The sequence below is a fragment of the Hyperolius riggenbachi genome, chromosome 1 (assembly GCF_040937935.1).
Source record: "Hyperolius riggenbachi isolate aHypRig1 chromosome 1, aHypRig1.pri, whole genome shotgun sequence".
NCBI lineage: Eukaryota > Metazoa > Chordata > Amphibia > Anura > Hyperoliidae > Hyperolius > Hyperolius riggenbachi.
In genome coordinates, this window is record NC_090646.1 from 501213072 (window position 1) to 501226710 (window position 13639).

Genomic DNA, 13639 nt, shown 5'->3' on the forward strand with positions numbered 1-13639 from the left:
TCAAAATTTGCAGATGCTTATACCCCTGAACAGTCATTTTGAGGCATTTGGTTTCCAGACTACTCCTCACGGTTTTGGGCCCCTAAAATGCCAGGGCAGTATCGGAACCCCACAAGTGACCCCATTTTAGAAACAAAAAGACACCCCAAGGTATTCTGTTAGGTGTATGACGAGTTCATAGAAGATTTTATTTTTTGTCAAAAGTTAGCGGAAATTGATTTTTATTGTTTCTTTCTACGATTCAGTATGAGCTTTTAACCGTTCTGTGATAATTATTAATAAATTTACATTTATATAAGTAATATATAATCTTTAATTGAAATGCCGCATTGGGATTGAACCAATTACCTCCCCCTGGGGCGCTGTCTACTGCTCCCACCCCTATTCTCCTTAAGTGCACCCACTCTACTTTTATATCACCTCTTTTTCTTCTGCTACTTTCACACCTGCGGGTTCACTATTCCTCTATTCACCCTCTTCCCCTCCGGGTTTGCTAATTCTCCAGTTTGCCCTTTGAATATAACGCTATAGCATCTAATTACCAACCAAGGCTAATAAGTCAGATATGAAAAATAAGATATTTTATATCCCACTGCAGCTAATTTTACGCATGATCTGAGCACCTTGTAGTAGCTCCATGCGAAGCAGGACTTTGTACGCATGATTCTTAAGGCGACGCGCATAGGCGTCATTTTTGACGCCTGTACGCGACCCATCATGCGGAAACGTTGCGTTTTAAGAGCGTTATGCAGGCTTAGGGCATGATAGGTCCGCGTGCGCCTACGTCATTTTCTGACGCGTATACGCGGCCTTTTCATGCGTAACCAAATGCGTTCCATCGCGCTCACAGGTTATAGGGCATGGGCATTTTCCATTTCCGGAGGGGGCGTGGTTCACTACGGCGAATCGGAAGTGCCGCCAGCTGCACTTCCAAAAGCTTCGCCGACTTTCCAGCACGGCTGCACACTTCACCTTTGAGAAAGCCTGGCGCAAGCCTTGCGAAACGGTCGTTAGGCCGTGCACCCAGTGGCACCCACTACCGCTGCCTCCCACCTGTACCCAGCCGAATTTCAAGACACAATGATGGTATGTGTATTTTTCTCATTGCATGATCAATCAATGTATATCATGCCTGCTGATGCACTTTAATTCACCACATGTGATACTTTTTTGTTCAATAAACACTATAGTGCCAGACTTTTTTTCTCCATGTCTTTTTGACTGCTTTAGGACTCTCTCCTCTGCTAGTCTTGAGCACATATTGTACTGGGTACTACATCTGTTTTTGACTGCATTACCCCGAGTGCCTGCCTGCTCTCCCATACACCCACGCTGCATTGAAGCAGTCATTTCTGCAAAAGGATTCCCGACCAAGTATTGAGTGCATAACTGAACATAATTATTTGAAGGTTGACTTTTTTTGTTTTAAAAACACTTTTCTTTTATTGGTCGCATAAAATATGCTAATTTTTTGAGATAGGAAATTTGGGTTTTCATGAGCTGTATGCCAAAATCATCAATATTAAAACAATAAAAGGCTTGAACTACTTCAGTTGTGTGTATTTGAATCTAAAATATATGAAAGTCTAATGTTTATCAGTACATTACAGAAAATAATGAACTTTATCACAATATGCACATTTTTTGAGAAGATCCTGTATGTGTTGGTTATAGTAATGTTATAAAAATTTAAATGACCACAATCGGGAAAAAATTTAATATCTAAAACACATGTGTAAACACTTAGAATAAAATAGATTTCTCCTAGAATAAAATGCACTATAAATTATTTTTCTCCTATGTTGCTTACAGTAGGCAGTAAAAGTCTGGCAGATCTGACAGGTTTTGGAATAGTCTATCTCTTCTTGTAGGATTCTCAGTATATAACATAGGCAAAAAGTAACTTATAGTTCATTTTAATCTGGGAGAAGTGTACTTCTTCTACACATGTATTTTCCATTTTACAATTATTCACAGTAGTGATCCTTTAAAGTGCCCAGCCCTACCTCACAAGTACCACTGTCAGAACAATACACGTCAAATCTGTTCAGCTCGGTTTACACTGAGCCGGATCACCAAGGGCCAACCAAAGCAGGCCGTGCAATGCCTGCTCCAAGAGGGTGTTGTGGTCTGGTTGGAGTCTGGAGCAGATTCGTTTCCACCATAGTCCTCTGTGGGAAACATCTGCTGTTTGTAAAAATCATGCAGGTCCAATTTTTGCATTGCATTGGATCTGTTGCAGACTGTCAAGTGTGAATGGATTCTATTAATAACACAGGATCTGTAAGTTATACTGATCCAACAAAACTGAAAAAAATGTCTCTTTTGCATTGGAATGTAAGCCGAGCCGTAGTGGTGAATAATCTTCACAAAAAAGTTATACTGTTGTAACTACCATATTTATTCCATGGATAAATTGTGCTATGTAGTGGGCAGTGGGAAGAAGGTACCAGGGAATAGCAATCTTCAGCTTCTTGATCCTGTTCAATTTCCAGGGGGTGGACGAGGATGGCAATCTTATGTGGCTTCTTATTGCACACTTCCTGTGTTTAAAGTGGAACTCCAGTGATGATAAATCATGTATACATTATTTAGTCAGTGTTTGCTCATTGTAAAATCTTTCCTCTCCCTGATTTACATTCTGACATTTATCACATAGTGACATTTTTACTTCTGGCAGGTGATGTCAGTGGAAATAGCTGCTGCTTGCTTTTTAGGCAGTTGGAAACAGCTGTTGTTTCCCACAATGCAACAAGGTTCACAGACAGGAAACTGTCAGGACCATGTGTAACGATTGTGGAACTTTCTCCGTGATCAGCGCACAACGCGTGCGCTGATACGGCGGAAATCCTCCACAAGCATATAATTGCAGGAACCCAGCAAAAGGTGCTACGCACCCGTAGAGGGAAATTCCTGTCGGCAGATGGCGCTGAGGAGTGCAGAGGAACCAATCCTCTGTACCTCCACAAATGCCAGACAGGAATTGTACGAAGCGCAGAACGCAATCGCAAGGGAAGCGATTGCGAATGAGAACGAGCAAAGGGACAGGTTGTATGTGTGTGCGCCAATCTAGTCGCCACCCCGCGACACAGCGCACACACAACAGCAGATACGAAACAGAAACGCAACCACAACAAAGGCAATTGCCAAAAGTGACACAAGGCAGATCAGAACAGAATACGAGGATAGCAAAGGCACAGCAAACGCTAACTGAACGCAAACACCGCACTCATTCGCAACAGTGCACGCGTTCATGTGCGGTCTCCACGTGATAAGCACAATAGAGACAAGCACGCCTAACTAACCATCGACAGACAAACATGTAACAGAGGACGCGAGCGCTTGCTTAACGGTTACCTCACCGAGCCTCCAGCAAGCGTTCGTAGCAGACAAGACAGACACACGAAAACAGGGACAAGCGAGAGATAGGATCCACAGCACTAGCGAAAGTGGCTAGCGCGATCCAGGAAGACAGAACAGAAGGATCCACAGTACTAGCGCAGGATGCTAGTGCGATCCAGGTACAGAGTAGCAGAACAGAAGGATCCACAGCACTAGCGCTAGGCGAGTGCGATCCAGGCAGACAGAGTAGCAGAACAGAAGGATACACAGCACTAGCGGAAAGTGGCTAGCGCGATCCAAGGAGACAGAACAGAAGGATCCACAGCGCTAGCGCAAGATGCTAGTGCGATCCAAGTGAGACAGATCAGAAGAGATAGCTGGTAGAAACCGCTGCACCAGCTATACTCCAAGAACAGAGATCAGAATGATTTCCTGTCGACCACCGCTGGGACAGGACAATCGCAACATAACAAACAAAACAGATAAGCAATCCTAACTGCACTAAGGAAACCTGCCTAGTGCAGTTTTCCAGGAATTACTCTAAGCTGATCTTCAAACAGAGAGCAAGGCTGACACTCCTCCAGGAGTGTTTCACAGGAAGGAATCCTTATGACCAGCAAAGCATTGTGGGACACACATAGTACTCATAGTACACGCCTCCAATGAATGTGGCCAGGCAATTTGCATGACAACGTATGCAAATTCCTCAGCAAGCACAAGCTGCAAAACTGACAGAAGGTCTCCTTTCCAGAGTCCTGCAGCATGCAAACCTAAACAATGGTCAAAAAGCTGCCTGCCTGCACAGGCAGCTGAGCAGATCATTACACCATGGTCCTGACATCACACTGTGGGAAAGGTTTCAACACAATATCAGCCATGCAGAGCCACCTGATGATCAGTTTGAGAAAGATTTCTTGTGTAAAAGGGGTTATCAGCTATTGACTGCGACGAAGTTCAATTCTTGGTCACGGTTTCTCTTTAAAGTACAATATGATGCATTAAATGTTCACTCAGAAAGGCTATTGTGCTTTATGACATTTTTCATAAAGGAAAAGCATGTGTTGCTATGGAGTTCTTACATTTCATATGATTGCTGAATGGTGCTTTTTAACCATGTGATACTGGGCTGAAAACAAAGCGCTGCAATGCTTTGATGTGACCGCCAAGCCATCTAGAAACTATTCTAGTGTATGATTTATGTGAATGACCATTTATCTGGAAGTTTATAAATGAATCACTTAAAGGCGATCTATCCCGCTCTGTGCTGAAGGGGTTAATAATCAGGGATACAATCATACATAGCCCTATGACAGGAGATGCAAATGGTCTCTGCATCTTGACAAAAGAATTATACAGACGAGTTCAGTGTATAATAATATATTGTGTAGCCTCAAATACACTTTTCACATTTATACAATGAGCTGCTGCATTAAGTAGTGGGTTGCCACAGGCAGAGATAACAGCATTGCAAGGCACTGAAGAGCAGTCTATTAATACGCGGTGCCATAGGAATCTCTGTTCCAGGTCACTCAATAGCCCAGACACACTCCCTCAGGTCACTTACATGGGCTTTGAAAAGAAAAGAAAAATGACATCTGTCAACTACCATTTGTACGCGCCACACAGCCACTGACTACCTCTGTATAGCACAGACATGGTATTAGATTTGAGTTAAAGTTCATCTGCGGTGCACTGTGGAATGATCTTCAGATACAGCTGAATACAATTTCCAGAGAGGCCGCACATGGTAAAGAGCAGTCTTTTCAGCAGATCATATTTAAAGTGTACCTAAACTGACGTGTGACGAGATGAGACAAACCTGTGTACATACATTATGTCACAAAAGTGAGTACACCTCTTACGTTTTTGTAAATATTTTATAATATATTTTCAGGGGACGACACTGAAGATGAGACACTTTTAGCATGAATTAAGGTTTATAGTGCAAAATCAGCCTATCAGCCAGGGCTGTAAGTAGAGATCATGGGGGCCACTTGAAAAACTTTGAAGGGGCCCCCCGATGGTCACACCCTTTCCCTTGCCTACCCCTGGTGACCCTCACAGATTTGGGGCCCATCTAGCAAGGCTCCTAAAACAAGTGTGGACATTGTAATTGTGCAGCCAAGGATATGTGCAGCCACAAAAATACCTGATCTGAATGATGGACCCCTTTACCGGAGGGAGTGATGTAGTAGGCCCCCCCTGCAGTCACAGGGGCTGTTGCCCTGTAGTTATACTGCTGCTATCAGCCTGTAACAATGGCTATTCAATAGTAAATCTCTAAAGCGATATTGTAGGTCTGTGGAGATTCTCATGGACTTATTAAAATAATAAATGAAAGTGGATTTTACCCGCACTGTGATCGATCAGCACTTCAAGAGATCCTGAAAGCAAAAAATATTAAAACAAACAGTTACATAAGGGGAGGGAAACCTCTGGATCCTCTAGAACAGGACTTCCCAACCTTGTCCTCAAGTGCCACCAACAGTGCATGTTTTACAGGAAACTGCACCAGGTGAGGTAATTAGTACATTTGAAATAGTCGCGGTCAAATTTAGGCGCGATTTATCGGGAAAAGAAAAATATCGTAATTTAGAAATATCGATAATTTAACGGTATTTGTAATGTAAAATCGATAATTCTGACTATTATTATTACAGGTATAAGACTGATGTAGAGAAGAAGACAGCCGGCACCATCCAATATAAATGTTCTTTTATTCTTCCATTTCCATAACAGCCATAATTGCAACGTTTCAGAGTAACATCAACTCCTTTCTCAAGCTAGGCTGTACTATGTTGAATATAAGGTATAAGACTGATGTGAGATGAAAACGAAAATATAATAACGTTAAATATCGTAATGTAATTCAACAACACAGCTTAACCCAACCCTACTCTCACACAGAACCCTCCCTTGGTGGTGCCTAACCCTAACCACCCCCCTGGTGGTGCCTAACCCTAACCCCCATGGTGGTGGCTAACCCTAAATGTACCTAACCCTACTCTGACACAGAACCCTCCCTGTACCTATCCCTAACCCCTAGACCCCCCTATTGGTGCCTAACCCTAACCACCCCCCTGGTGGTGCCTAACCTTAAAACTCCCCTGGTGGTGCCTAACCCTAACCACCCCCTGGTGGTGCCTAACCCTAACCACCCCCCTGGTGCTGCCTAACCCTAACCACCCCCCTGGTGCTGCCTAACCCTAACCACCCCCCCTGGTGGTGCCTAACCCTAAAACTCCCCTGGTGGTGCCTAACCCTAACCACCCCCCTGATGGTGCCTAACCCTAAAACTCCCCTGGTGGTGCCTAACCCTAACCACCCCCCTGGTGGTGTCTAACCCTAAATTATCGTAAATACTTTATATATTTTTGTAAATAGAAATGTCAAATATCGGTATTACATCTGTGCAGTGAATGTTATATTTTCGTAATTACAAAATTATATGTATTTGGACAGAATTTGCTTACATTCCATCATTAAACATGTTCATTTACCGTTATTACACCAAAAGACTTTTTAAGTTATCGTTATGACTGACATCATTTTTCTTTATTTAGCGTTATGATATTCGTTCTGATATATTATCATAAACTTTCAATTACCGATATTACCGATTCCACAACACAATTAGGAATATTACCGAGTTTACTTTATCGATTTACGTAAAATATCGATTTTAGGCACTTGCGCCCAAACATATGCAAAATTGAGTGTAAATTTACAAAAACGATAATTAACATTAGAAATATAGCCGCGCCCATCTGATTATGTTAAAAAAAGAAATATAGCCGCGCCCAAATCTATTAGTGCTATTTTTAGCTGATCCGTCTCAGCACTGCTGATTAACTACCTCTGTGGATTTCCTTAAAACATGCACTGTTGGTGGTACTTGAGGAATGGGTTTGCAAGCCCTGCTCTAGAGGCTTTCCACTCTATTCTCAGGTCCTCCCTCACGGCCTGGGACACTCCTTAATTTCGGGGGAAAAAGTGAGGCCGTGCTGCACCTGCACAAGCATGGCCGAGCCTGTAGCATGGAGCTGCTCATGTACGAGTGACTCTGGCTTACTGTGCTTTCACGTGTCTGAAGAGGAGCATGGCCATAAGGTCCCTACCAACAAGATCTTGTCAATACTATTTGGGGGGCATAGTGACGGGGGACTGGAGGATGGCATAGGAAGCCTCCAGAGGCTTCCTTCTTTGGTAAGTATATCTTTTTTGTACTCAACCCGAGGTTCGCCTCGGGTTCACTTTAACATGACCTTGGCAAATCACCCCCAGTAAATACCTCTTAACTTGATTTTGGACTATTAGGGCTTGATTCACAAAGCCATTCTAACTGTTAGCACGCTGGTGAAAAGCCCATTAGGCGTGATAAAATAAACTCGTGCGCAAAGTTTTTGCGTGCGTAAGGTGTTACGCGAACAAAGTTTAACGCGTGCAACGCCATTAAACCCTATGCAACGTTTCACGTGCACCGGACTTTTCCCCCAAAGCGGTGCTAACCTACTTAGTGCCATGCTTATCACGCCCAAAAGTCTTTAGGCGTGCTAACTAGGTTAGCACCGCTTTGTGAATCAAGCCCTTAAAGTTGTCTGAAAGTCAGCATCTCTACTTTGCTCTAAAAGATTCCTCACAGCTTGAAAGCTACTATCCCAGTTTTTTCTTTTTTTTTAGCAGAACATCACTGAAATGATTAAACAAAGCACCTTGTCCTGCTATTCAGCTTCAAATCCGCATCCAGACTGGAGATAACAGTATACGTGTTTGCATTCCAATGTTGATACATGTGTATAAACACAGTGTAACAAGTGAAAAGAAGCTCTCTGTGAAGCTCTCTGTGCTTCAAGCACACAAACAGCTCAGAGCCAATTAGAAGATGTTAATATATAATGAAAAGCAGTTTGAATAAAATACAATACAATGGCAGGCTTCAGGGAAAGATAAACTACACTTTGGAAACTTGTAATTTGTAAACAGACAATATTACTTATGCACAAAAGCAAATATGATACCTGTATGAGTAAAAGTAGAAAAACACATTTTTATTGAATGTTATGTAGGAGTTTGAGACCACTTTAACATTATAGTGTATGTCAGCTTCAACATGCCAATACCAACATTGCTACGAGTTGTTATTTGCATAGCAAATAGACACCCACATGACAATACCTGGACCGGAAACATTGCTGTATGGCTTGGGGATAGGAAACACTGCTAAACTCACCACAACAAGGAATCTCATTCTGTTACTGTTTGATAGTTATATAGTGCCAACATCTTCTGCAGCGCTGTACAAAGTATATTACCTTGTTACTTACTCACCCTCAGAGGGGCTCACAATCTAATCCCTACCATAGTCACATGTCTATGTATGCATCGTGCAGTGTATGTATCAGTCTAGGGCCAATGGAATTAACGTATCTGTATTTTTTTGGGATGTGGGAAGAATCCCGATTACCTGGGGGAAACCCACGTAGACACGGGGAGAACATGCAAACTCCTTGCAGATAGTGCCCTGGTTGGGATACGAACTACCACTACCCAACCCTGCAAGGCGAGAGTGCTAAACACTACGCTACCATGCTGCCCAGGCTACCGTGCTGCCCAGTAGTACAGTGAAGTTCAGTTTCTCCTGTAAATGTTTTTATTGACTATTGGGGCATGGCAAGGTTATTCTGACACTGTAACATTGTACTTTTACTGTGTACTGCTAAACAATCAAGGATTGTGGTCATCTTCTACTTTCACGTCTTGTTCAATTATTTGAAGCTTTTGAACTGGATAACTGGATGAAAGAAAGCAGAGGCGGGACTGAAACTTTTAATACATCAAAGGACTCAGCAGAGTTCAAGAGTGGGCTATTTCACACGGGATGAGAGAAGATAGCAGCTTAGAGGTTCACGGGGAAGTCTTGATCTTTTTCCTGTGAGTGTTTTTTTTCCTGAACAACAGGTCCATTTCATAAATCTAGTTACCATATAAGGCCCCACTTAGTTTTTCCATTTAGTCTTTCCATTTATTAAGAGTTTCTGAATGGAAGTTATGAACACAACAGAGAGCCGCACTGCAGTTGAGGTTTTTGTAGAGCAGGTTGGAGAGGAATAGGAAAACGCTGATTGCTTTTAATGATAAGGCTTCCCTAGATGCACATGTCTTTTCATCAGCAGGCATATAACTTGATTGTGAACTTGAACATTTAAAACAGAATTCACGACCACAGGCAGCACTCGGTCTGCTTTCTATGTAATTTACAGTCTGTCAATCTAAATTCTTTGCAGTCCATGTAACCCTCTCAGTTAGGCTGCAAAAACACACTTAGGGCATTCCACATGAGATTTAGAAGAGGGTGCTCTGCATATATTCCTTATGCCTAACAGCAATACTCAGCCTTAGCGAGTTGGAAGACATGGGATTGTGCAAATCGGGATTCAGCACAGTGCAAGCCATTATGAAATGCAAAGATAACATTTTGTGTTTGCCAAGTATGAGAAAGGCCAACTATTGCTATGGGCTTCTTCACACCAGATGCATTTCCCTACATTTGGCTTTCCTTTTCAACACAATCAAAATGCAAAAGCAATGTAATGCCTCCGTGTCTGTGCAGGTTTCCTCTCTAGTTTCTTTCAATATGTCAAAACGTACTTGTGGGTTAATTGGCTTCCCTCCAAAATGAATAGTAGCGGGAGATTGTGATCGCCTCTGAGGGACAGCAAGTGATGTGACTGGATAGGTTTCCTCAGTTAGTGTGTGCTTTATTACTACAGTATAATCCCGTTATAGTAAACTCCAAAGGACCGAGGAAAGAGGTTTACCATATCAGACGGTTATCAGAAATTGTCTTAGAAATGGCCCACCATGCCCTGGTACATTCTCTACTGTAAAGGACCAACTCCGTCCTCCAGTTGGAGGTACAGTACAAGCACTTGCACATGTGGTGGACTAAAACAATAGGACCACTATCGTGAAAAATGGTAAAATTTAAAATACATGTAAACATATATAAATAAGAAGTATTATTTTTCCAGAGTAAAATAAACCATAAGTTACTTTTCTTCTATGTTGCTGAGACTTACAGTAGGTAGTAGAAATCTGACAGAACCGACAGGTTTTGGGCTAGTCCATCTCTTCATGGGGGATTCCCAGCAAGGCTTTTATTCTTTATAAAGACATTTCCTGAAAAGGATTTATACAATGTCGCTGGCCAGCCTCCCTGCTTACTGCACATATTTTTGGCAGTTGGACAGAGCAACTGCCAGTCACTAACCCCTGAGAATCCCCCATGAGGAGATGAGCTAGTCCAAAATCCCCCATGAGGAGATGAGCTAGTCCATTGAAATCTGAAGTGTTTTCAAAGTGTATACGCAACAAACCCCTGAGAATCCCACATGAGGAGATGAGCTAGTCCAAAATCCAAAATCCCCCTGTCGGTTCTGTCAGATTTCTACTACCTACAGTAAGTGACAGCAACATATGAGAAAAGTCATTATGGCTAATTTTACTCTGGAAGAAACTTACTTAATTGTATGTGTTTACTTATATTTTAAAAGTTGTGACTTTTTTTTGCGATAGTGGTCCTTTAACCTTTTCGGGACCGCGTGCATTAGATTCTACGCCGCACTTGTGGCTGTTCTAGCCTGAAGCGGCGTAGAATCTACGCCGGCCCGCAATTTCCGCTCCCGACGCGATCGTGCGCACCCGAAGGGGAAGATTAAGCTGTCATATGACAGCCGACATCTCCCCCGAGTGATCAGCAGCCATCGCGTATGGCTGCTGATCACGTGATCACTACGATCGCCGTCGGATCGTAGTGATCAGTTTGACAGCTGCGGCGGCAGGGGGGAAAAGAAGAGGATCCACTTACCTCCCTGCCATTCCCGCGACGATCGGCACCTCCCTCCGCTCTGGCCGGCATCTCCGCTCCATCTGACGTCAGCGCAGGGTCCCGGCTTGATGACGTCATCAAGCCGCGACCCGGAACTGATAGTCAGACAGAACGGAGATGCCGGCCGGAGAAGAGGGTCCCGTGCGGCTCATCGCTGGAGCCTGGAAGGTAAGTGAAGGCTGCTGACAGAAGGGGGGGGCACTGGCCACCATGGGGGGACACCAATCCAGCCAGCCACACACGGGATCCGGCCGCCTGACCCCCCCAAACGCGCGCACCCCCCTCCCGCGCAAAATGCCTTGGTCCTTAAGGGGGGTAGGCGGCCGGTCCCGAAAAGGTTAAGTATCCTTTAGGGCTGCAAAGCCAGGTTGGTATTGCTGGTACAGTATCCAGGGCTCCTTAAATATTGCAGCCGTCACTGAATAGAGGCAGCCACTCACTTCCCATGACTTGCTTTGATATCTCCATGGGTGGGACTTGCAGCACCAGCCTGAAGAGAGCAGCAGACCATGGGTTTCACACTAACATATGACACATGCACCGCCCATTTTTACTATACCCAGAGTCAGCATCACATAAGCGCCAAAAAACATGTGCTCTGGAAGAAGGGCTGCTCCGTACTGCGCATATGCAGTACAGAACCGCCCATCTTTGGGAGCGCTCGGGCTCCCAAAGACATTTCCGGAGCCTTCCGTAGTGGGTGGTTTAAACGGAGGAGCAGCGCTGGAACGAGTGCACTGTGACAGGAGCAGGAAGGCTCTATAGGACCCAGAGCCCTCCCTCTCCATAGGTGAGCATCTGTTTTTTTTTTAAATTACATTACAGGCTCACTTTAATCTTAGGGTTAGCGCAAAAATATATTAGCAATTTAATTTTGCAATGCAAACTTGGAATCTGCAAACATCTGAATGTAGAATTTTTGGAATTTTGTTGTATTGAGAATTTAGCAATTCGAACCATCTCTATTCACAGATAAAGTATCTCTTATTATCAACTGAAATGTAAATCAAACCCTGCATTAGACAACACATGCTCAGCATTTGTTTTGGGAGAACCTCTTTGTGAAAACTAGAAGGTGTAGCTCAACATTATTAAACAACATTCTAGAAATTACAGTATTCTAGACAAGTAAGAATTTGCACAATTTTAAGAGGGTTAAAATGTCATTATTTCCTCTCTGGGAGTTTCCCCAGCCCCATTTTGTAGGCAGGATGTCCCTGAAAACCTATTATCGAGTCTTTGAAGGTTAGCTGAAGTGCTGCGTGTTTTATTTGCTAGGAGAGAATGGAGAGACGCTGAATGGCATTGTTATGGTTAGGGACAGTGTGTCTCTACTATGAATAAAAATATGCAGTTGCTCACTTTTGAAATCAGAGACCTCTAACCATCGAGTTAATCGGGTGCATTAACTTCACACAACAGCGTATGGAAATATAAAAGAGGAACATAGCCTTCAGCTTCACTCGGGATATAATGAAAACCATACACCGTTTACTTGATTAATATAAAATCCCTTCTCCAAATATTTCATTATAGAGATATGTTAATCATCAGTGTCTGCCCCCAGTTGTCCATTCAAGCTTGTTTGATGAGTCGCCACTCTTTGGGCTAGTGGCTGTGTACATGAATTTTCATATCATTTGGTCTCTCCACTTGACGCCTGATAAGATGTGTAGCTGGGTTAATCAAGGACAGTATTTAGTCTGAAATGATATATTGCTTTTGTTGAGAAATAGATAGACGCTGTATTGTTGCAAGGATTGATAGCAGACATTCTATAGCTTGATTCTTTTGGTTTTATTTTGCATAGAAAATACCAGCAATCCATAGAGCTAACTGGAACTATAAGATTGGAATGTTAGTTTTTGCTGCCAGTGACTGGATTAGTCCAGGTGTTGGAAATGAGTAACATAGACTCCTGCCCTGGGTAGATAATCATTAAAAGGTGGGGAATTTTGGACAGTCTCAAAGCAATTGTACTCCTAATACTGTTGCCATGGCTACATAGAGTGTGATTTAAGGTTACTGTAGGGTTTGATAAGTCTTAGGTCACTGCAGATTAAAATGGAAAGATAAAATTAAACTGGCAAAAGACTTGAGCAGCACATAGATCTGGCACAATTTCTCCTTTATGAAAATGGAATTATTTAGCTTTATTAATTGCCTTAAAGAGTAATTCCACAAGAAGTAAATACAATACTGGGGACATAAAATTGATCTATCTATCTATCTATCTATCTATCTATCTATCTATCTATCTATCTATCTATAAGGAGAACTTCAGCCTAAACAAACATACTGACATTAAGTTGCATTAGTTATGTTAATTAGAACAGATAGGTAATATAATTTCTTACCCACCCTGTTTTAAAAGAACAGGCAAATGTTTGTGATTCATGGGGGCTGCCA